This window comes from Coturnix japonica, chromosome 9 (genome assembly GCF_001577835.2).
Source record: "Coturnix japonica isolate 7356 chromosome 9, Coturnix japonica 2.1, whole genome shotgun sequence".
NCBI classification, from domain to species: domain Eukaryota; kingdom Metazoa; phylum Chordata; class Aves; order Galliformes; family Phasianidae; genus Coturnix; species Coturnix japonica.
In genome coordinates, this window is record NC_029524.1 from 10,184,393 (window position 1) to 10,209,498 (window position 25,106).

Genomic DNA, 25,106 nt, shown 5'->3' on the forward strand with positions numbered 1-25,106 from the left:
AGTGATGCTTTTCTCCATTGCAAAACTCGCTCAGCTCTCGGCTCGCTGTCCCAGGGACGGGTGTAGAAGTTGTATTTGTTTGGAGCAGAATTGCCCAACCCCACTGGTTTCACGTCAAGCAGCAAAGAGTAAAACTATTGTCGTGTCTTAACTCTGAATGGGAGCAAGCAGACCAAATAATCATTGCCGGCTCAGACAGTAGCATGGAACTAATGTCATTCTTTTTAAGTTTGCAAAGCAACTTTTTTTTTGTTGTTTTGTTTTTGGGAGAGGGAGCCTGTGTTTTGGGTCTGTTCTTGATATTTACATTACACACCAGACCATAACAAACTATACAAAGAATGCAGCTGCCATATGTGCTTTGTGAACGTGCAATTATGATTGGGGGTTCGTGCATTCATAGTAAGTGTTGCAGACACGCTGCTGCCACTCCGTGAGGTTCGTGCAGTACCTGAAACTCACTCCATATTGGGGGGAAGGGGTGGAGAAACGTGGTATTTTTAGAGCCTCTGTGTATATATATATATATAAATCTACTACAGTAAATGCCTCCTGGACATTTATTTTTAATGTACAGTTTGCAGCTCTGACTGGATCCAATTCACGATTATTCAGATGAGGCTGAATTTGAATAAGTTGCTGCTTTCTCTCCCCCGCCCTCCCCCATCACCCTCCCCATGTCTTGTTTTTTCTTTTTTTTTTTTTTTTTTTTTTTTTTAATTTAAATTAGGAAAATGAAGAAGACCGCTGAGTCCGGCTGACCTTTGGCTGGCATAATTTAGCAAGTGAAGAGCGGATCAATTTAAGCACTCCGCTTCTCCGGCATTGCTGTCGGTTCCCACTCACGGAGCAGGGCAGCGGTACCCCGAGCTCCGCAGCCGTGGAGGGACCTGAGCAGGCGGAGGGGAGCGGGCTCCGCCAAGTTCAGGGCACGTCTCCGCCGCCGGGAGCTGTCCCGGGGGCACGCGGCCCGAGAGCCGCTCCGCGCAGGGACCGCGGGCGCTTACGAGCGGCTGGGCCGGGCCCGGAGAGGAGGGTTCCGAGCTGCCGCCGTTCCGCGGGCCCTGCGCAGCCGATAGGGGCTGACCCGCCGGGTTCGGCGCGGCTCCGCGAGTTCCCCGGCCCCCTCCCTCAGTGCTAGGCTCGTCGGAGTTGGTCTGGTGGAGCTGGGCAGGGCGTTGCTCACATGACAAGACACGGACAGACTCTGGAGAGAGATGAGTCCCCAGAAGTTGCTGTCAGAGAAAAAAAAAATCAAGAAAAAAAAAGAAAAAAGAAAGGAAAATAAATTAAAAAAAAAAGGAAAGAAACAGCGTTTCAGGTTTTAACCGATCATTTGTTGAGCATCTGCGGACGCTGCTAGCTGCTGTTGTAGAGACAGAGGAGCGTTCTTCAAGTGCAGCCCAAAGTCCTTTTTTTACCCCGCTGGAAGAGGTGAGAGCCATTCCCTCCCTGCAGCAGGGGAAAGGGGCAGGGGCACTGCGGAGGGGCCGTCCCGAGCTCCTCAGGCACAACTTCCATCTGCGGGACCGAGCTCCAGCCGGCTGCAGTTTCCCCCTCTCTAATAAGTCCCCTCTGCTAATAAATGATGCCCCTGCTCAGGTTCCTCGGCGCTTTGCAGCTGAGTCCGAGCGAATTTGATCCTCTATTTGTAGACGTGTTTTAATAAAACTGCTGTAGTGCTGACATTTTATTAGGAGGTGATCTTTTCTAAATTAATCTATGAAAAATGTGCATGCTACCGAACTAGATACACCTCCACTCACTCCTTTCTTCATTTACATGCATTTTACAGCTAAGAACCCAGCTCGACATTTCCCTGAATCATCAGACCATTAATTTGCAGGGGAGCTGGCTGCTTCACCCAGATGGATATGATTCCAAATAAACTCAAAAGAAAGGCAAAAACATATGTTTTTCTGTCATTTTCTGCTCCCCTCTGCGGCCCCCCCACCTCTTTTTTTTCCCCTCCGTGTTGAGCAACGCCTACAGCTATTTCGTTATCTAAAAGGCAGAGCAGAGGGCAAGGACTTGGGGAACAGTACCTTTTAATTCTGAAACTTTTTAAACTTAGAGCAGGGTTCAGTATGTCCCCAAATATGCACCTTCCAGAAGCAAAGGAGTGATGTGTCACACACTTCTATTAAAAAAATACAAACCTAATGCTGTGAGATTTGGAATTCTTCTTTTCGTGCACCTTTTACAGTCAGAACGTAAAACAGCCACTGAGGAAACTGATAACAACCTTGCGCAGATCCCACTGCATATCTCTTCCTCCATTTTATTTCATGTAGGTTTTGCTAACAATTTGTAGCAGAGAAATGGAAGTGCTGCCCAGCCAGGATACCTTAGCAGGTTGCAGGCCAAGAGAGCTCAGGCAGCACGAATGTTAGCAATAAGCTGGGACGAGATGGAATATTTCTGGAAGAACATATTTCTGTTGAATAGTGTTATTTTCCTTTTAGAAATTCACCTTTCTTTGATGCTTGAATGGTGAACATTTACACCAAAGTCAGCAGGGAACATTGCATGAAGGGTGGTTACGGTGGAACTTCAGGTTTTAAAGTGTAGAACATGATAAAATACCCTATCAGAGCAGGCGTAGTTTTGTCTTACTATCTAAAAAACAGCCATCTAGAAAATACTCTGAAAATATTCATCTGGTGGGCAATGTGAGTGCTGAACAGAAGCGTATGTTCACCGAGTCTGTGAGGCAGATCGGGAAACACTGCAGATATCCCATGACTGATTCATCAGGAATTTCTAAATTCAGCATCACAGCATTTACAATATCTTTTTCATATTCATAAATGTACATGTTTAATTATTTTAGTTTGGATTTCCTTGCCGTGAGTTTTTGCTTTGCTGAAAGCTGCCCAGCCCTCAGACTTGTGCTTACAGGCACGCTTGGTTTAGGAGCTGTGTTCATGATACAGACGGTTACATTGCGATTGTGGGTGTCTCTCTTTAACCCAGTATCCTCATCTTTCCTGCAGGTGAGGGAAGCATGTCATCTGCTTATGGCAATGTTAGAGTCGGCCCTAAGTTTTTAACCAAATAGATAGAGTTCTTTATTTTTATTTACCATTACTGCTTGTAGAAGGACTTTAACTGAGGTGAATATCCCTAACGCGATCACTTAGGATCGTCTGCTTGGTTTGTCTAAAAGGGCTGGGATGTTTTAAGAAGTAAACAAGAAGATTTTTATGTGCTGGATTAGTTTTCTTCTGTGGTTTTTATGGGAGCTCCTCAGTCTGCACGTCAGATCAAAATATAACGCAGATCATACATCCATAAACATTTTTTATCATATAGCAAATTGTTGAATGCTCCTGTAAGCAGCACTGGAAAGAGGCTGCAAGGAGGTGTAACTACATTAACAGGCACCACACAGGAGATTTGAAGTAAGGGACTGAACCAAAACACATTGAAATCAATGGGAAACTCCTGTTGAGCTGGAACAGGCTTTGGGCTGGGAATAAATGACGGTACAGGTACAGCTCCGTTCATCTCTTTCCAGTTTTTGCTTTGCCTTACTGCACATTATTTACAGGTAACATTCCTGGGCTAGATTAAAATTTATTGATTCATCTCCAGGGTAAAAAGATCTGCGTTTGCATGCAAGCACCTACAGTAAGGCTGGACTGGCACTGCAGAGCTGGTGGAAATTACACACGGCATTCACCTTATATGAGCAATGACTGCCTTTAGGATATTTCTTAAATTCCCATTCTTTTACAGAAGGATGTATTCTGTACAGATGTAGCAACTGCCTGAAAGAAGTGCTCTGGTTGTTTTCAGTAAATCTGTTCTTTCAGCCACATGGCCACAAGTTGAAATTTGACCAGATTACCAAATCTGTCTGCTTGTTTGCCAAGGAGTAACAGCAACAAGGGACCCCTCTCACTCCCCACTGTTGTTCTACAAATATCACTTAATAATTAATTCCCTGCTAATATTGGAACTTGACTGTGAAAATGCTGTTTTCTGCTGGGAGAATTCAGATGCAGTAAACACTGCTATGGCAAATGGATTGTTTCTATTGGGATATGCTATAAATGGGTTTTGTTCTGTTCCCACTGGAGCCATAAGTTTAGGATCAGATCCTGCTTAATATCATATTTCTCCTTCTCATGATATTTATTGACTGTAGCAAAAAGCTCAGCTATTCAAAAACTCCCTCCCCCCCTTTTAAAATATATGGACTTGCTTATCTAGAAAAGCTATCGGTGGAATTTTACATTTTCTCACCTCAGCTGCAAAGCCCTTACAGACTCCTTTACAAACTTACCCTCGTGTTTAGGCACTCTCTCCCTTTAAGTTCTATTGTATACCAGACAACAACACATTTAATTAAAAAATTCTAACGACACAAAATTGTGCGGTGTTGTCAGAAGTCACAGAGGAAGGGCCAAATTCTTTCTTAGTCTGGCGAAATTCCCACTGACATCAACACTGTGTTCTTGACGGAGCTTGAGCACGTACTTTAAGGCCACACCAATTACAGGGAAATTGTCTTACTGTCAGTGCGGTGTTTGTGTGCAGGCTGACAGTTACAAGCAGAAAGCTGCCTGCCCGTAGTTTGTTCTGGTCATAAATTAGGAAATATTAATATGAAATCCCAAATGTTTCAGAAAGCTGTAAACAACTCACTTCTGATATGAAAGCAATGCAAGAACTGCCTGACTGTCCTCTTGCAAGAAAGGCCCCGAGTTAAACCATAAGCAAAGTTCTGCAGACTTTTAACTTTTCTCTGGCCAAAGTTGTTACTAGTTAAAATATTACTGTTACCTGTAGAAGCACGAGGGAAGGGTTTTATGATCCAGATCTGTTTATATTCTGTAAGTCTAGTAAAGAAACAACATTTCCCCTCTGTCATGCCCAAATAAACAATGAGCCTATTTCAAGTTCCGCTCAATAAGTGTGCTAAATGCATAAAGTATTTTGAGTAAATGCCATGCAGCTGTTTGGTAGCTTGCAATTACTGCGGTATTGTGTCTGCCTGCGTTGTGTGAACGGCCATAAATCCAGCTATTTCTGACACATCATGTTGGATTTCGTATAAGTCTATAGGTTTCGTTCCAAGTAGATGAAAATAATGAAACATTGTAAATATTAGATAGTCTTGCTCCAGTGTGTGGTGCTGTAAATCTCTGGAGATTTGCAAAGAGACAGTGACAACATGAATGCAATTACACATGATACTATTTTATGGGCTAATTCTATAAAGCAGCATCTCAGCTCTGCACTGACAACAATTTTTCATGGCGACTTTCTGGATGTCCCATGGAACCTTTTAATGCATTAATTATTTGCTCATCCCAAAATAAAATTTGCACGTGTATGAAATTAAACAAAGGACCCAACATGCTTCAAGAGCGGTTTTGCTGGAAAGGAGATTCGGGACAGAGCCATTTATTTTAGGGCTCTGATTAAAAGGCTGAAATGCAGCTCTATCTGATGGGAGGTTCTGCTCTGGCCGTGCACGGCACACATCCATACCCTGCAAAACATCTTCACTGCCCCCCAGGCTGCACAGATCCTGGGCTGGGGAAGAAGGAGTATTTCTTCTTTGAACCTTGGCTCAACAGGTGACTGTGAAATAAACTACGAGTTCTCCCATCTTTGTCAAGCAAAGATAGCAGCCAGTTTGGTTCTAGGAAAAGATATGCAGGTATTTTGTCATGACATGTTAATTTAATAAAATGAGACCTGGAAAAACACTCGAAGTCTTAGAGGATTCAGAGGCATCTGAGATAAAAAAGAAATCCAGCTTTGGGATTGTTATAGCAGCTGTAATAATCTATTATGTAAATCATCTGGGAATCGAAACATAATATTTTGTAAGATAGTTTTTGTTGAATAATAAATACGCTATCGTTTAGGCTTAATGTTTTTCCAGAAGTGTTATTGTTAACTGATGAAAGTGAAACCTGAGAGTACTCCTTATTTTGACTGAAGATGATTTAATATTTATTTATAGCAGTGCCAATGATAACACCCATATATCTGCTGAGGAGAACATATGTTTCTCAAAATTGGGTGTTGGAGCTAGTGTTGATCCACACTGCCTTATATTTATCCTTTGGGTGGCACCTAGATATTCTCACCAGTCTGAATCAGAGATTCCAGAAGACAAAATATGTGCAAACAAAACAAACCAAAATCAGAAGTCTTTGGTGGGATTGTTATTTTATTTACTTTGTTTTATATCCCCATGCCATACCAAAGGCCCTTCTGCAGCACTGGTAACTCATTGCCTGAGTGCTGTAAACTGGCTTCCATAGGAATGTGAATCAGGCCCTCTCCATTTGTTACTTCTCTTATAGAAGAAGCATTGGTGCAACATGTCAGTCCGTCAGCCTGTTGACTAAAGTACAGAACGATTTCAGTAATGACTAGGATGCGTGCTGCACATTACCACATTTTGCAAATTAGCAAGTAATCAAAAAGCACCATAAAAAACAAGGATACTGAGTAATGAAATGTACTTCATTCATTTATTTTTACAACCATATAGTAGTTTTAATTATTTCTGTTAATAATTCATTGGCTGCTAGCACATGGAGCTACGGATTTATTTATTTATTTTTGAATAAGTTTCAGTAAGTGAAGCTCCTGTTGTTGGACTGGGAGGTGCAAGCTTTGGTGAGGAGGTGAGCAAGTGCTCCTTCTTTGAGTGGTTGACCTGATTTCGGAGATAATCCCTGTGAATATCCTGGAGTCCTCAGGGCCAGCCATGGGCTGATGTGGGCTGGGAGGGGCTACATCTCCTTGGGAAGGTCACAGCAACCAGGTGGCTGCTGATCTCTGTCAGCTTTTTCCTCAGCTCCTCAGACAGTGATGGGGAAACCTTGTTTAAGTAAGGCAGGAGCTGGACTCTGCTTGGCTGCTCTCATCTGCTCACTGAAGAAAACTTTTCTCATCTCTTCCTCCATTCCCAGTCCACGGAGAAAGCCCGGTCAGACCAGAGCACTAAAGGCAGGGGAGCAAATACCACCAAACTGTATCTTTTACTTATTTTGTTCCTGATGGAATGTCCAGTGACAAATCAAGGAGTGAGAGCATCCTACCTGGGAGTTCTCCTTGTGGGGCATGCTGTGGGTTCCACCAGGATATGCACCTCTGGCACCTAGCAGCCATCCTGCATTCCATCTGTCCATCCTGAGCTCAGCTTGGACTCCTGGCTTGGCAGAGAGCATCCCTCAGGCTCTCCATCTCTTACGGTAGAATCACAGCATGGCTTGGGTTGGAAGGGGCATTAAAGCCCATCCAGTTTGAACCCCTTCCATGGGCAGGTTTGTCAGTCACCCAGTCAGGCTGCCCAGGGCCCCATCTAATGTGGTCTTTTGGAAGTGCCCAGGTAAATATTGCTTGTATATATGGAATCTATGAGCAATGTGCACACTTTTGTTCATCTCACTATACATTTGCTTTTCTTTTCCATATGTGCATTTGTTATTTGGGAGTTCCATAAGCTTTCAGTCATTAAAACCATTTCTCTTTTTCCCTTGTATTTTATGTTTGATCCATGAATGGCCTGTCAAGAGTTTTATATTATTGAGAGCTGGATTTTGGATGTAGCAGCAGCAGGCCACTAACCATAATTGTGTTGCTGTTGCCACTGTAACAAATTTGTGTTATTTAGCTATTTTGTATCTTGGGTAGTGAATAAAGAGAAATGTAGCACTGATGAATATTTATTATTCTGCTGTGGGATCTTAAGTTGAAGCATGTTTGCATCAATTCTGTAAAACTGTTCTTAAAATTTAGCAGAGTAGATTATGTCTGAAATTGGGGGACTGCAGTTACAAAGCCTTCTGGAACTAATATTTGTAAGTGAGGAAGATATTTATTTATAACACTTTGTTAAGTTATAATATTAGAGATAGTCTCCTTGTAAAGATCAGGGCAGGAGGCAGATGCTTGGTCAAACCCTATTTGAGAACCCTACTGTTTTACAGGATGCTAAGCACCATGTGAGGCACTCAGAGTTCCCATATTTGACATTATTCAACCAAATGCAGGTCTATATTCTAAATATCTGTATTTCTTGGTGACCTTATTTTCAGACAAATCAAAGTTTTAGCCCCTTCATACTTTACCTGTATCACACAGGGAGCAAGTGAAGGCTACATCCTTTCCTGCTTAAGAGGTTGGTGGGAAATCATTCACTTGCTTGAAACATGATATTGTGTATAAAATATGTTACTGTTTTTAATTGCTGGCAGGTTATTGATTTTTATTTCATATTTTCTTTCCCAGATAGAAATGAATACAGGTAGTAAAAAACCAACAGAGTCATTATGTTTCCCTTCTTCACATCATGATTGTCTTTTTGAAACTATAGTAACCTAGGAGGCAGATTTTTTTTCCCCTTTGTTTGTTTGAATCACATTGTTGATATAGTGTGCATTGGAAACTTGAGGTAATGAATAATATTTGAAACAATTATAGTAGAGTATATAGGTATAGTAGACAGAGTTATCACATGTATTTGAAAGGACTTTGACTTTTTATTTTCAGCTTAGTGAGAAGGGAAGCTATCTAACATCCAGCCACTAACTGCTGATGGCCAGTAGACAACAGAAAGGGAACTCTCATCAGCTGCTAAGTCCCACCTTCTGTCACTGCAGCTGGAAACAAACTGGCTTAGCTGGTGGGTCTTAACCCTTTGTCATTAGCACACTTCTGTTATTTTGAGACTCACTAAAGATGAATCATTTTGGGGGTTTAAACAGGGACAGAATAGAGCCCAGATCATCTCATGACTTCTGCAGACAAACTGACTTTCACCCATTCGGACCCAGCTAATAGTTGCACTTTTCTCCTCGGCCACTGAGTACATGCAAAATACAACTCTTTCTAAAGAAGAAAACCTCACATGTTTATATGGGAGCATCCCTCAAGGTCATAAAGTGAGTGTGCCGAAGACAAAAGGACTTTAATTTGACCATAATTTATGTGAGGGCTTTCAACAAGGCAGTGGAATTGCATATTTTTTAGATTTTTTTTCCTAGTAATTCAATTTCTCAGGGACTGCTGCCATCAATATTTTATTTTGAGCACTGGGGTGCAAATGGCATTACCCATGTTCCTCTTTACTCCTGACAGTGTACTTCACACCAGACACTTGTTCCAGTGGCATATTTGTCCCCTGGCAGACACAGACACAATTTTTCTCCATTTCTTTCTTTCTTTCTCTTTTGTTTTTAGAATATATATATATATATGTGTGTGTATATATATATATTCATTTTTTACAGTTACTCTCACTTGTGACAAGCCCCAGTGTTTAGAAAAGCTGGAAAAACAAGAAGGGGGAACATATGATAAACAATGATTTTTCCTAGTGAAATTAGAAACATGGTCTCTTTAACATGGAAATTTGATTTCTCTACATTTTGAGGACTCATTTCTGCAACTGTCACATATGTAAAATTTCCAGTGAAGTCACAGAGGCTTTTGAATACAAAGAAACAGCACAATCAAGCTCTGAATATATATATATATATTCCATACACTTTTTTCTCTCTCCCACTGATGTACATGTTTTAGTAATTTCATCCAGATAAAACTGCCTTCAATTTAATTTTTACAGTCCTTATACCATTTACAAAGATACAATTAATACTATCCATTTCTGAGAAGAAAACTCATCTTTGCAAAAGCATTTAATTAGCATCTCCATCTTTTATTCCAAACAGAAATGTGAAGTATTGCATTGTCAGGACATCCTTGACTGATACCCTGGGTGCATTGTTTGTTTGGAATGGCCCAAAATCACACGACTTTACTGAATTATAACTAGATAAATATATCTAAGCCTGAGGGCAGGAAGTCCTGGCAGCTGAGATGTGGGGAACATAGAGTTTGTCCGTGCTAGATTCTTCTTTCCCCTTTTACTAATAAATCTATTAGAAAGCTTTGTTTGTACTCTCCGCATGATAAATAAAGTCTCTGTCTGTGGTGCCATATTAGTACATAGTACTGATGTCTGTAACCCCACCTATTCTCGTGGAGAGAGGAGACCTCTGTGAACCAAACCTCATCAGGTCAGGTTTTGTTTGGGTTTGTGCCTGTTCCGAAGCAGGGAACATAGCTTATATCAGAAGAATTATGGGGCTGATGAATCACACCTCTGCTTCATTAAGGTCATCTGCAACAGTTATTGGAGCTGTCAGACCACCCACCACAATTTGGATTTTCTAGAGATCTTACTTTTCTCTTCTATTTAAATATTTTAAAATCTTCCTTGTACAAATCATTTGAGAGGAGGCTGTAAAAGGTGACGGTGGCACTTCCTGCATCTTCATATAACTCTCTGTTCTGTTGAGCCTTTTGGTAACCAATTTTTCTTGCATGACAGAGCATGTGCTGTGGCAGACATTTTTATGAGGTAGCCTAGGACAGGGCTAATCACATCACCCCGTCTCAGGTTTTGACCTTATCACTGTTGTGCACTGAGCCTAAAAATTGGGCACTGGCAACCACATCACAGGAAAATAAATGGGAAATGACAATTTAGTTAAAAAGAATAGTGGATTTTATTTTATTGAAACATAAGTCACGTGACTTTTATTTATTGTTCTTGTATGACTGTAATTAAATAGCTGCCATGTCAAGAGATTAAAAAAAAAAAAAAAAAAAAAAAGAAAAAAGAGCAATTTCACTAGCCAGGCCCCAACTCATGGTTCTGCAGCTGTTTTACATTCAGGCCTTTTAATGAAGCCAGCAGAAACTCTACCTGGAATGCCATGAGAAAATTATATTCTTAGATGAAACATCATTTATAACATCTGTAATAAAATGGGCTAAATCATACCTCTGCCATTTAAAATCATAAATAGTATGTTAGCTTTTAATGGTGCCATTTGTCCTTTAGAAATCCCTTGATGACAGGCTTCTCTAAGAAAAGCCTAAGCAGAATTCTGTTTAGTGGCTGATTAAGAAAAAATCATTATGAAATATTCAATACTTATATAACTACATGTAGTATATAGATGTGAGCCTGGTCATTGATCTCCCATATCAGAAAATGAAGAATTTGTTGATACAATGATTATTGTTTTCCAGAAGCTGCAATATAAGTTATTCTTGTTTGATTACCTTCACACATATATATGTGTATGTGTACAGAATCATAGGACCATAGAATCATTTGAATTGGAAGGAACCTTTAAGTGTCAACTACTCCAGCTCCCCTGCAATGAACAGGGACATCTGCATGCATGTTATCTGTTATTTGTTAGATGTTTTATACATTATGTATATATATGTGTGTGTGAGCAGTTTGGCATAATAATCTTTAACAACCTGTTTTAAAGAATATAACTCTTCATTGCTTTCCCAAAGCTCTGATTTACAGAGGTAACCACTGTTCCAAGTAAGAGACAAACCATGATAGTACTAATAAAGATTTTAGCACAATGTTCCTGAAAATTCAGAGACAATACCATGCATCCCTCAAAATGGAAAATAACAGTGACTTGCAAAATGCCAGGCTGCGGAGAGGGATGTGGTTTGGAGGGCAAATTGGCCACAGCTTCCACTGTAAAACCATTTAAACCAAACCTAACACCAGGCAGCCAAATCTGATCCATATGTGTGCAACCTGCAGTGCTCTGGGAACCTTGTTCTGCGGCTGGTGCTCGGGCAGCTGTTCCCAGAGCACTATGGTGAGATGGTGAGGGCCACAGGGAGAAACCCGCCTTCAGGAGAAGTGTTGTGCTGCAGTGTGTTTCCTGGTTCATCTCTTACACTGCTGAAACACTTGCAGCCCTTCCATCTATTGCATCTCACTATGCCTCTGGCAGGGCCCCCTCCAGCCTGGGCCTCCTAGTTCTGCTGGTCCCCACCCCTGGGGTAGGTTGCTCCTAGGGTGCCCCATGTCTTCTGCCAGCCCTGGTACACTGTGCATCTGGGGATCATGAGGGCAGTTCTGGGTAAAAGCTGAGGCAGCTTCTAGTCAGGAGAAATGAGCAGACAGGCTTCTCCCAGCACCTGCCAATCAATCACATCGAGCACACGGACCAGCGGCCAGCCCTGCAAACACTCAGCCGTCATTTACACTAACACAGTTATCTTTCCCTGATGTTCTTGGAGAGAAGCAGGTCCCAGATGTTACTTGCTTAATAATTATCCTGTTTTCCAAGGACAAAGCTCCCTGCAGCTCCTGCATCGAGGGCTGCTGACTGCTTCTCCGAGCTCTGCTTCACCATGGGCAGCTAACGGGGCTCATTGAAATGGTTGTACTTCAGGTCTCCACCTCCAGGAAGGACAATTGTATTAAGGGGTGATTTTTATTATTATTATTATTATTTTCTTTTTTCTTTTTGTGCCAGGTTTTTTTTTATTAGGTAAAATAAAATGGGTACTAATGTCTTTTTTCTGCCCTTCCTTTCTGTTTTGTTGATGCTGCAATGATTTTGTATGAGTTTGTAGCCTGTGATAAGTGAAGATTTCAGATGTTCAGGACAGTCTGTCTGTTCCAGGTATGGGGCAGGGGATCACTCATTGGGGTGATTTGTTGCAGTGATATCAGGGTGCAAATAACAACATGGGGGCAATGCTAGCATTTCCTCTTAGCTTCCACTTCATTGTGTCCAATGTAACAAAAGGTTATGACCTCTGGAGCCTAATTCTCATCTCACACTGTTGATCTGGATATTAAACACACTGTGATTGACCTCTCTTGATTTATAACAGAGTAAGTGGACTGAGATTCATTCTCAGTTGGACAAGCTTATCCACAACTTCCAGATGTTGGCTGTGCAATGGGTCCCTATGTGTAAAGAAGGAGAGCTGTTTCTTGGAGCCCATATTCAATTTCAGGCTTCAATCCCTCTTTGTTTTAACTTTGTCCACACGCTGGTATGTTGTGGTGATAATTGGACATTTTGTTTTTTGAATCATTTGTAGAATCTGCACCCAACTCATTGACATATGGATGAAGAAGGTGCTGGAAAAAGAGGATGAACACATTCAAGTGTTGAAAATAATTGGTCTCAAATAAAAATACATGGAGAAAACAAGAAAACTGCTATTAAGTACACCTTTGCTTTCTGCAGTAGAACACAAGACAGATTTACAACGTTAATTATTTCCACCAGCTTTGAGCTTGAAATATGAATATGTCAGGTATTTAAATACTAATTTACTTTTAAAAAATCTCTACTTTATTAAAATATCATTATGCATATTGGAAAGCTAAAAGTCAAAGCTATATAGCTGCTGAGGTAAAATTCACATTATTGTCCACTGAATGTGATGGAAATTGAATTTGTCAGGGAGCTGATTGATATCTAGAAGTGTTTTGTTTTCAGTGACTGGCACTGCCGAGTTACAACCATCTATCATCTAACAGGTAATTAGTCAGATTTCTCATCATGAGCCTTCAATCCTGCTGTTTTATTATTGAAATACCACAAACCAGTAGGCATCTGAATGCAGATAAAGTTCTCTGTCATGGTCTTAAGGACAAAGACAACATTTTGCAACTCAGCTGAAGTAAGTCTGAACAAAAGTCATTGAAATGTGAGGCAAAACATTAATGTATGTAGGAAAAAAACCTCATCCTGGAGAACAACATCAATGTGGAATATTTTTTCTGAAAATACTCAATACTAAAATCTTTATTCTCACAGTCTACAAGTAAACAAATACCTTCCTGTTGCTGAGGCAGAAGGACACTGATTGATCTTAGGATGGTGGAAGTTAGGGTGTGACTTCTAGAGCTGGTACCTCCCTGTGCCTCTTGCAGGTGGCCAACACCAGCTCTGCTCCTTGCAGGGACTCTTTGGTTGCGTCCAGAGAAACCAGTTCTGTTCCTGCATACATCTGAGGCAGCTCCCATTTGTCTTCAAAGAAAGCAAGGCACAACTCATGGCACTTGGTTCCACCTGAAAGTGAGGAAGGTACAAAATTTGTGTCACAGCTGACTTTGTTTAACCAGAGCTGTGGTTAAACAATAGCTTTCTTGGGAGGTTATTATAAACTCATATATATGTATATATATATATATATTCAAATAGCTGAATGCACGTCTGAACCACTAGATTGTTTTAATAAAAAGGTCAAAATTAAAGATTTGATAACACCATTGTTACCAACACAACTGTGATAAAGCTGTGTTTTTTTTTTCCCCAACACATCTCTCTTTGTCTTTTTGAAGAGTTTTCTGTAAATATAACAGCGGTTAAACAAATATTACCAGATCTGGATATAAAAAGTAAAAATAAAATGTGATTGGAGCCTTTAGGAAAATAAGCAGGATGAACTGATTACACAACTAAATGTGCTACACTCCAGAATCTGTCTTTGAACTCAGTGGCTACAAGGAAATTGAAAATGTGTTGTTGTTCACCCTTGAAGCATTGCTTTTGTAACAGAATTAAGTTGCATGAACTAATAGTAGTAAAATATTATTTAATACTGTGTTTGGGGACTAATTGATCTAATCCAGCTGTACAACTCATAGCACTGGAATGTCAGCAGCCTTGGTGGTTTCAGGAAGACAAATCTTTTTTTTTTTTTTTTTTTTTAAGTTAACTCTAATGTAACATAAAATATCTTTACTGGTGGATGTTTGTGTTCACAATATCCCAGTCCTCTGTAATATCAAGACACAACTGTCACTAGTTCTTAATGAGCTGTAAATGTTAGACTTCTCTAGAGAACTTTCACTGTTGAAAATGTGGGTTTTTACACCCTTCCAAAGTTCAGAGATAGAAATGATAGTTCACAATAGCTAGTAAAGTGCTCTCAGGGTAAACAGCACACCAGAGAACAATTACTAAGGTTAGCTAACCATTCTAAAAATTATTTTGATCCAAAGTGTCAAAACACTTCTAGAATGAATATATTGTCCATTGGATACTGCGCTTTTAATGATTCAAATAATTTGACAGTAGTAGGATTTAAATCACAGTGTACATTATCAGATAACATATATGTGGATATTGCATTACAGCATTTAATTTGCAGTTGTTCCTTAAGATTATCTTGTGTTGCAGAGCCAAGTAATTCTGAACTGTGAGTTTGTTGCATATGCTTGAGCTGACATTGTCACATGTGAGCAAGAGGCTGAGACACAACTGAGAATGAAAGAGAAGAGTGCATATTAAAGAGACAGCTGAACTGTAAAGGAAGGTAGCTCTTGTTCCACAGACTAAGTTTGGAATGGATGAGGATCAAAACTTGGGAGTTCTGAATAGCTCCAAACTTTTTGGAAGAGTGTAATGGAATTTACACTTTGTGGCTGAGACCCATCTTTCAAGTAAATGCTCCCTGCAGAGAGGATCAAATAACCCCCTTGACGGAAAATGCAAATATAAACCCAACCATGAGCCACAGCTTTTCTTTACTCTCCTTCAGTGTAAGAGACATGTTTTATGTGAAATTTGGATAGCTTGCATGCTTGGGCAAACTTATCCCAGCAAGCTGTTTGTAAACAAATTCCTTTCTTCTTGTGCAGTCACTCTGCAGTCCAGCTCTTACAGTCTCTCTGTGACAAGGACAAACTCCTGTCCTGAGAGGACTCACAGAAGAGGAAGTATAGGTAAAGATCAAGAGTCACATGTGAAATCAGGATAATTGGCAAAAAAAAATCCTGGCTGAATGTAACGTGACTGTCAAGGCAGGACACAAGTTGTTAGCAATAGTAAATACTTCAGAAATCTCACTTCATGGAAACTAACCAATATAAACACTGAGGTCAGCCAACGTTACACACTAATTAGATATAATTGCATTTTCAAAACGATTCAGTGAGTCAGAGAACCATTCTGTGACAGTGCCCTCCTAGATAGCTGAGCAGAGGCAGTCAGCTCTCCCTCAGGTCTCCAAGCTTTGCATAACACTGGTGAGCAACCAGTGGGCAAATTTGGGAAACAGGGAAAGAGAAAGTCTTCTCCAGTAGAGCAGAACTTGGAGGCTCACATCTGACTCCAAAGGTGGCTTTCCTGGTTTCACCCAAGGTCCCCTTCCTTGCACAGGTCCAATGTACCTCACGGTCCATCCAAGCAATTGTTCTGGAGAGCCTGGCTGAACCAAGAATGTCTCTGGGGCACTGGTCAAGCTCACAGGTCATGGAGTAATAGCAAAAGTTGGGATTTCTTTAAGTTATTACAGAATAACAGGGTTTTTGCAAGGAAATCTCTAAGCACTAGGTCATGGGCTATGTCAGGAATGCAGAATTGTTGTCTACAAATGTGAGTTACACTTAAAGTCGATGTGGTGGGCTGCAGTCACACAGGATGAGACATTTTGCTTAAGCATTCACTTCTGGATCAAATTTCAAGCAGCTTGGATCAGTTGCTGATGCGATTGCTGATTCTGGCATTGTATGTTATAATTTTAAATAATTGATACTGCTTCTAGCTGTGCCTGTTTCTTCCATGAGCAGTTAGTAGTTTAAAATTTAAGACATCCAACGTGTCAGCATTGTGAATTGTGATTTACTTTTCTATCTCCCACCAAGCAAGTACCTAGCTGAAGGCAGGAGACCAGACCTGGCACCTAGAGAGATGTCAGGATACGGTATGCTCAAGCAGTCACCTCTGGATAGTTGTTACATGACCACAACACTGTCTCTCCTAAATGGCTATGAGCTATAATTTACGTCAAGAGCAGCTCCCACCACTATTGTCATTTTGGTCTCTAAATGGAGTAATCCAGGCACTAGCACTGTTCATTTTTCATGCAGTGTAATTTTCTTCCTAGCACTTGACACCTATAACATGTGTTGGTCTCATTTCTCAAAGGACTGTGGTGACTCACTGGTGAGTTGCCACTGGTAAAACATGGGCCATGGTGCAATGAAAAATAAAGATTTATCTTGACTTTGTGCCCACTCTTTGTTGCCTGATGCCAGGATCTGCCACCACAGTGGCTTCACTGTAAACCTTTACACAGCCAGAGTCCAAAAGAAAAGTCCTGTAACAGCCAATACCCACAAATCCTCTTAATTTTGGGGTTCTGTGGCTCAGTTACGTAGAATATATATGTACAGACTTATTTAAACACAAATCTGGAATAAGAAGCAATGGTCAAATGATCGGTAGCAAGTTATGGGTTTGGTGGAACCACGGGGACCTCAGTGGAGAGTCTCAAGACATGAACCTCCTTGTCTCCATGTCTTATGTTAATTTTGATGGAGGCGAGATCAATTTTGAGATGACTTTTCAAAGCACCAAGTATTTAGAATAAATGATTGGAATAGATTATTTTCCTTTTGGCATTAGTAGGTTAATCAAACTCCTGAAATCTAAAGGCTCAAGTCTGTTCTACCATCAGCAGTCACTGTGTGCTGGTGAGTACATAATATGCACTGTTCTCTCACCTAGTAGTTGCAGCTTTGCTGTTTAGAGTAACAGGATGTAGGTTGTATGAGAAGATCAGTCTGACATCAGCAAGTGTTGCAGGAGAACTACTTTTGCAGAGCCTCAATGGGTAAATGTACTATGCATTCATCCTGCACCCGCTCTGTTGCCAGCAAGGCAGTGTCATGTGCTGACTCAGTATGTGCTCCACTTGCACTGAGAAAGACCAGGAGTTGCCCAATTGTTCTTGAGATGCCATTTCTCTCTCCTGTGGGTGCTAGGAGACCTGCTTTCTAGGACCTCATCCCCAGCCTCCCATCTCTGGGTACCCAAACAAAATCCTGTAAAAGTGGCAAAGCTGCAAGGTGCTAAATACCTGGGGCTTAACTAATACTCTCAGGGATAATGATAACTGACATGTTAGCGGTAGAAAATTCTTTAAAGTTCAGTGGGCGTAAAATGGATAACATATTAACATTTTGCTATGTTTATTAAATACTTAACAATGTAATTTTTAGCAGACTATCCTAGCATTGCTATCTTTTTGCATGTGCTTAGTTACCATTTTAAACAACTACAAAACAGTGACATGTGGTACTGAAGATTTCCTAAGCATCCCAAAGCAATATATGTGTGTGATATATGACATCCTTCCATAAATCCTAAATTTACACAGTATGCTAATGCTTGATTCCATAATTTCTTTTAAAAATGATTATACCCTGCTGCTAAGAGCAAAGGCATACTAAAATCAGTTTTCTATGCTTTTCCAACAATGAAATGCAAGCCAGCACACCACATAACCAATACTTACCATATGTTAGAAGATAATCCAGTAGGCTTCAGACACTGACATGATTTGCTCAAATAAGAATCCCTTTTTTTAAAGCACTAACAACAGCCTACCATTTTTATTATTCCTTTAGTGACCTACTGTAGAAATACTAATATTAAAAATAAATATTTTTATTGTAAATCAGTCTAGACTATTTTCATTGCCTTTAATGTGTGATGGCTCCGGATAAGTTGCTAGGCTGGAGGAAAAAGAGCTGCAATTAAATCAATGGGTTATTCAAAGAATTCTCAAAAACAGAAAATAGTCACTGGATAAAAAGAAGCCTAAAGAGCAGCTTCAAGATTTCTGTAGTGTACTGCCAATGAGATGAAACAGTTCAATTTGGAATTAAAATAATTAAATGTTGTCCAGCAGAACAGCTATAAAATATTTTTGTACAGAACTGATGTCTCTTAAGTATAGTTCATTGCTTTCCTATTCTGTACTAAATGAGACTTAATATTAAGCACGTGCTTAAGTGTTTGCAAATTTGGGGTCTAAGGAAAGAAAATGTGAAATGCAATTTTTTATAGTGAAAGGAATGAATGCATCTGACAGGTTAAGATTAAGGCTCTATGCACTAATGTGGCATCTTTCATTGTTACAGAATGATAAGAAAATAGAAAAATTGCATGTAGAAAGTAGAAGGTAGCAAATACACGAATTTCCTTCTTTTTAGATTCACTAGGGAGAACGTACTCGATCTCAAGTACTGCTTATAGGCGGAAAATAAAATTCTTTAAAGCTGAGGTACTTTCAATTTTTCCCAAATCATTAGGACATTAGGGTTGAACTCTTGGCCCTACTGAAGTCAGTGATAGATGAATGAGTGGAAAATACAGATCTAAAAGGAATTTATGTCTATTATCGCTAGTCCATTTCTCTCACATCATATTTTTAAATACTGTTATCATTTCAAGTCATGTCATTACATGATCCTTAGTAAAACATATTTGCACCTGTGAGGCAGTGCTTTTTATTTTCTTCTAATGCAAAAATTATGTAATAAATCTCAGCACGTTGGATTTATTAACAGCCCAATTTCTTCAGCTAGATGTGTCTGAGTTTCTAGCGCCCAGTTTCTCTGACCAGACTATTCCAGCTGGGCTGCTGGATAGTTTTATTGAATAATGGACTGAGCAAAACCAGTAGTTATGGGGATACAAAGAGTGTGTCCAGTGAGAGCATTTGGCATTGCATATAAGTATTTGTAATAGGAGGATCTGGCAGATTTCCAGCATCTACAAAAAAAAAAAAAAAAAAAAAGTAGACTCCTCCTTTACTCTCAAAATATGCAAAGGGTTTATAGCTGAGAACAGAGAAATGTGGGAACTCCACAGCTTGACACATTGGTCTGCTCCCAAATTGCCCTCCACTGCCTACGTGCTTTGGAACACCCTCTGCAAACTGTAACATTTGGATTAAGTATTTGTTAGCTCTTTTTATAATTAATAACAGGGTGGATTATTTTGCTCATTATGTAGTTAGCTGTTTATTGGGCTAGATCCTCATCTGGTGTTAATCAGCATAACTATTGATCGTGATGAAACTACCCAAACTATATTGGCCATAGTTATATATACTTGACTTTATGACTTTATGGTATTTTATAACAGTATTGGAAATTACAAATGGAAACCTATATTTAAATATGTATGGCTATATATTTAAACATAGAGTTTTGATTAGTACAATAAATTATGCATAGAAATTAATTTTGGACTAGTTTTTGTAAGAACAAAAAGTGATTCATTATTTCAGCTGCTGGGGTCATTTTATGCAAACTTATTTAAAATTACTATGAGGATTCTATTGTGGCATAATCCCATTGAAATTAATAGCTATATCATGTGACAGTAACAAGCCAGCCAATGTATTTTTTTGGACATTTGGAAAATATCACAGGTTATCTTAACCTCCCTTTCAGTCAAAGTTCACATATGCATTTGGTTGTAACAGACATTATTAAGACACATCAACTGTATTCTTTCCAGTAGTATTGAAAATTAAATTGTGTTAATTATTTATAACCTAAGGTTATAAATGTACACCCCGGGAAAAACAGCCAACAGAGGGCACAGAAAAAACAGCCAACAGAGGGCACACATATGAACATCCAACTGTAGGATTATTGCATTTGAGAAAGTATAGTACAATAATCTGAGTAAATCTGATGACATTAAAGCTTTGATGGAACTTGTAGTATATCCAAACATGCAGTTGCTATTGTGGTCAGTCCCAAATCCTGTCCCAGTTTAAGCGTGGGCTGTGCACACCTTTCAAAGGCATGAGTGAACCCACATATTGCGGTGTGCTAGAATTCAGGGCAGACTTTTAAGATTCCTTAGATTCCTAAGTCTTTACAAAATCAGAACAGCAAAGTGCCTTTAAAAATTGACTATCTGTGCTCCTTAAGGAGTGAGGAACTGCAGTGTAAACCTTCAGTCTCTTATGTAAGGGTGTACGTCTTGGTCAAACTTCAAACATGTTAGGAAATTCTGGATTTGCACAGTCATTTCCAGTAATTGTGACACTATTTTTACCTTTGTGACTCTTTTTGGTGGTTATTGTACAAGGATGTATGGTTTTACTCCATAAAGTCTGTAAAAAAATAATGAATTTACTTTCACAGGTTACTTGAGCCAGTGTATGTATTTCTGCGACAGGCACTGTGAGAATGGAATATCCCTGAGGAGAATCTCATTCAGTATTATGAGGGATTTCCTAGCAAAAATTTACTACAGGCCAAAACATTTCTTCCAGCTTCTCAGATCTCTTGTTTTTCATCCTCTGAGAGTGGGAAGAGCCTTAAGATGGTTAAGGCCATCTACAAACTCTACAACATGGGTAACCATGGGACATCTGAGGTAGCACTCTTACATGTGGCTGATGGTGTGCTTTCCAAATGGTGATGGATTTACAGCTTAATGAACTGTATAAATGTTTAAATAAAATGAAAGCGTGTCCACCAGAGATACCTGTATCATGCTATCACAGATGAGACTGATTAGTCACAAAGACTGAGAGGCATATTACTGGCAAACATGTATCTCTGTGCTTTAGTCACACAAGGATTTACTCTCCCAGCTGCTTTTAATGAGTTGCATGGCTACAGCTGGCTCATGAAGATCTTGGTGTGGAACCACTGATTGTACTAGCCACTAGAGCTGATAAGTTAGAAGTGATGGGTTAGACATGACTTTTCCTACTTATAAGCAAGCTGCAATATTCTAACATAGAAGTTATAAACTTGGTTTTAATTATGGTCTCATCAAGAATGCTTAAATATACCAATAAAACTCAGTTTTTAAGAGGTTTTTATAATCTCTCCATACAGTGTATGTCAAATGTTTCTTATCCCATGTACTCCTTGTTTTTCAGTCTATAACATGATATTTATACTTTCTTTTGAAACAGATTATCACCAAATTACTTAGGAACAGCTATAAAACGTTATGAAAATGCAGATTTCTCCTGGAATTGCTAGACATTTCATTACATGGTCAACTTCTAGGCAGGTGGATCCTGGAGAATTTCACTGGGCCTCTCTACATGCAAAAATTGCAACATTTGAGGGTTATTACACATGGGAACAGATTGTGATTTCACATAAGGACATCTCACAGAGCTGTACATGGTGCTTTAGTATCAATATGGAAATGCGTTGCTATCATCTGTGTCACTTGAGGTTTTTTTCTGCTTCTTGATTTCTCATTATGCTACAGAAACTTTGAAATCTACTCACCCATGAGATCTTTTGTAATCAGTCTGAATATCATGTTCAGGTACACTCATTTTAATCTCTGGGTTGAAAGCTGTGTCCACTGTGGCACCTGCAGAGCAACAGAAGCGGCAGTTTTTGACAGTAGGAATATCTGCCCTGAAATATACAACCAAAATTAAAACTCCTGTCTGACAGAAGTACAGCAGCTAAAATGACAACACTCTTGTGAGCTGCTATTGGAACTGGGAAGCATTTCACAACTTTCCTCCCTGTCCCAGAGCAAGACACACTTTCTATGATGTCTTTGTTGCCATTAACACTCAAGACTGCTTATCTGCTAATTTAAAATCAGAGGAAAGCAAAAGTCCTCCACTTCAACTCCTGCCCTCTGATGTCTCTTTCCCCTTGAAGGAAGAGGGACATGGAATAAAGGAGGCAGCTGACACAGATCATGCTCCTGTCTGAACCGCTCCATGGATGTTATGAGAAGGGTTTTGGCAAGATTTATGTAGAACAGTAGGACCTAAGATAATGCCTGTGATATCCATAATGTTAACTTTTCTCTTTGGGGTATCCATGGTCAACCTGATACAGATGTCTCCACCTTTTAAACAGACAGCCATTTAATTTCTTCAACTTGCATTTTTTTAGCTGATCGTGGCAACAGTATCTGACCCTTCCTGACATAAGAGTATCAGAAATGGTTAAGAAGTCTGGCTTAACCTGTCCTCATATGATCACAAACGTTCATAATGGAGAAAAGAGCTTCCCTTTTCCCTCAAGCCCATCTCCTCTCCTCTCCTCTCCTCTCCTCTCCTCTCCCTGTCTCTCCTCTCCCTCTCCTCTCCTCTCCTCCTCCTCTCCTCTCTCTCCTCTCCTCTTCTCCTCTCCTCTTCTCTCTCTCCTTCTCCTCTCTCTCCCTCTCGCATCCTACCTTCCTCCTCCTCTCCTCCTCCTCTCCTCTCCTCTACCTCCTCTCCTCTCCTCTCCTCTCCTCCTCCTCCTCTCCTCTCCTCTCCTCTCCCTCTCCTCTCCATCTCCTCTCCTCTCCAAATTTTGATACAACTTTTCTACCATATATGTGTTGTTAGAGCCCTGGAAAGGTTATTTGCTGTGTTTCATACTACTGTCATATAAGAATCTGAACTGCTAAGTATGGCAGCCACACTTCAGTTGGCATGCTTTGAACATGTGATTGCCATCATTCACATAAAGCCAGGCAATCAGCAGGAGTTCTAATCATTACTAGATAGTTTATTTTCACACTATTTTTCATATAGTGTATTATTTTGGAATTCATATTGCTGAATGAGTTAGCAAAGATTAAATTAGACAACTTAACGATAATCAAGACATTGTGCTGACTGTAGAAGAAGTAATTTGATTCTTTGAGAATTTGGCGAGTGGGAGGGAACAAGAACTGAAATGTTAAAGTAACTCTGAGACTGGGGGAGGCAGAAGTGTTGGGATTAAGCCGCAACAACTGGTAACTTAGAGACATAATGAGCTGAAAATGGGTTAATTGAAAGAACAAAGGAAAAATTTGAAAATTAAAATTGAAAATGCCTTTTTTTTTTTTTTAATTAAAAACAAAGGTAAAATAAAATAGGTTTAGTTCTATACAAGAGCATAAGCAGACTAGGCTGGCCATGAGTGTAGGTAGAGAGTAAAAATAAAGTTAGTAAAAATTAGCAACAAGATCATTAGAATGAATAGAATGGGAAAAAGCCTTAGTGGAGGAATTATGAGACCCCATTTTGATGTTAGTGCTTTAAAGGAAGCTCTAGCTGCCTGTCAGAGCCCCACTGGAATCAATGGGTTACTGTATGGGTGTGGATATCAACCAGTTTTGTGCAGTTTGCAGGCTCTTGGCTAAGATGTGAAGCTATCATCACCTTAACCACTGTGCTTGTATGCTATATCACATTTCCCCATCTGGATTCTGCTTTTTTTTTTTTTTTTTTTTTTTTTTTGTCTCTTATGCTAGCAGCCTCCTTGGAGCAGGGCTATGCCTTCTGAATATTCAACACAGCACAATGAAACTTTGATCCTAAGTGCAACTTAGAAGAGTAATAATTATTTTTAATGATATCAGATGAAAAATATACAAAAGGAAAAAAGAATTCAATTGCAAATAATGTCGGACTGTCCCAATACAATTTGGGAGTCATTTTATTCATTTTATTGGACATTTACATGCTCTTCCAACATTTGTGAAGGCTTATGTAAAATCCAAATATTTCAGAAATGGTATTGGTAGTGTCTGAAAGGTTTTAATACACATTACTCGCTCTGTACAGAACAACTAATTTCCACTTCTTCAAAAAGTTTTAATCAATCAACCATGGGGCGGAGGTGATGCTGTGTGAATCAGGTCCCTCCTCACAGAAAAATGACTGTGGGTATGACCAGTATAAAATCTTTGTGTGCAGTCCATAGGCTACACCCTTGGAGCAGGTTCTTAGGAATACTAAGAACTGTGGATATGTTTCAAAAAACCAGAACTGGCTTGGAGTCACATCACTTCTCCCAGTTGCTAACAGGGATTGTTTTCAGCATCCTGAAGATGTGTGGTGACCAAACTAAGATCCATTTAAAGAATTTGGGAACAGGCATTTAAAAAAATCACTCATAAACACTAGTGACTTTTGAAAACATGTAATGAATTTTGGCCAAATATGACATATTTCTGAATCATTATATGGATCTCTTCAGAAACTTCTTTTCCTGTTGTGTAAACAACAGCAATATTTACATCATCATTCACCCTTGGACAATGGCACTTGTTTTTGACACTGGACATCACTTATTGATATACACGATAGAATAAAAGCCCTCCAGGTCATGAATGGAAGATTTTTAGTTAAAGCCACAAGGAATAGGAGAAGCAGCATCCCTCTTAAATATGGAACAATGTGCTTACAGGAGTCCTGTAACATTATTAATTCCTCATTTATAACTACATCTTTTTCACTTTGATGTCAACAACAAAAGGTTGATTGAATTAATAGGCATGAAGGTAAATGTTATCTCAACACTATCTGTGCTGCTTTTATGATTTTACCGAGTCTGTAAATGTAAGCGTTGCTACAAGAAAAGCAGTGTCTAAGAAGCAAGCAGTGGAAAGTCCTTTCTGAATTGTGCAGCTGCAGCGTGCTTGGGTCAGCAGAGAAACCTGACGCTGAGCTGTATCTAAGGGGCACAATTGTGACTTCTCCACCCAACC

The 25,106-nt window shown here is 39.7% G+C and overlaps 1 long non-coding RNA gene across 1 annotated transcript in view; it reads left to right on the top strand.

Annotated features, from left to right (window-relative positions):
• Positions 1 to 25,106, top strand: part of LOC107318300 — a 47,831-nt gene that overhangs the window by 473 nt on the left and 22,252 nt on the right. The gene's annotated exons all lie outside the window — the stretch shown is intronic.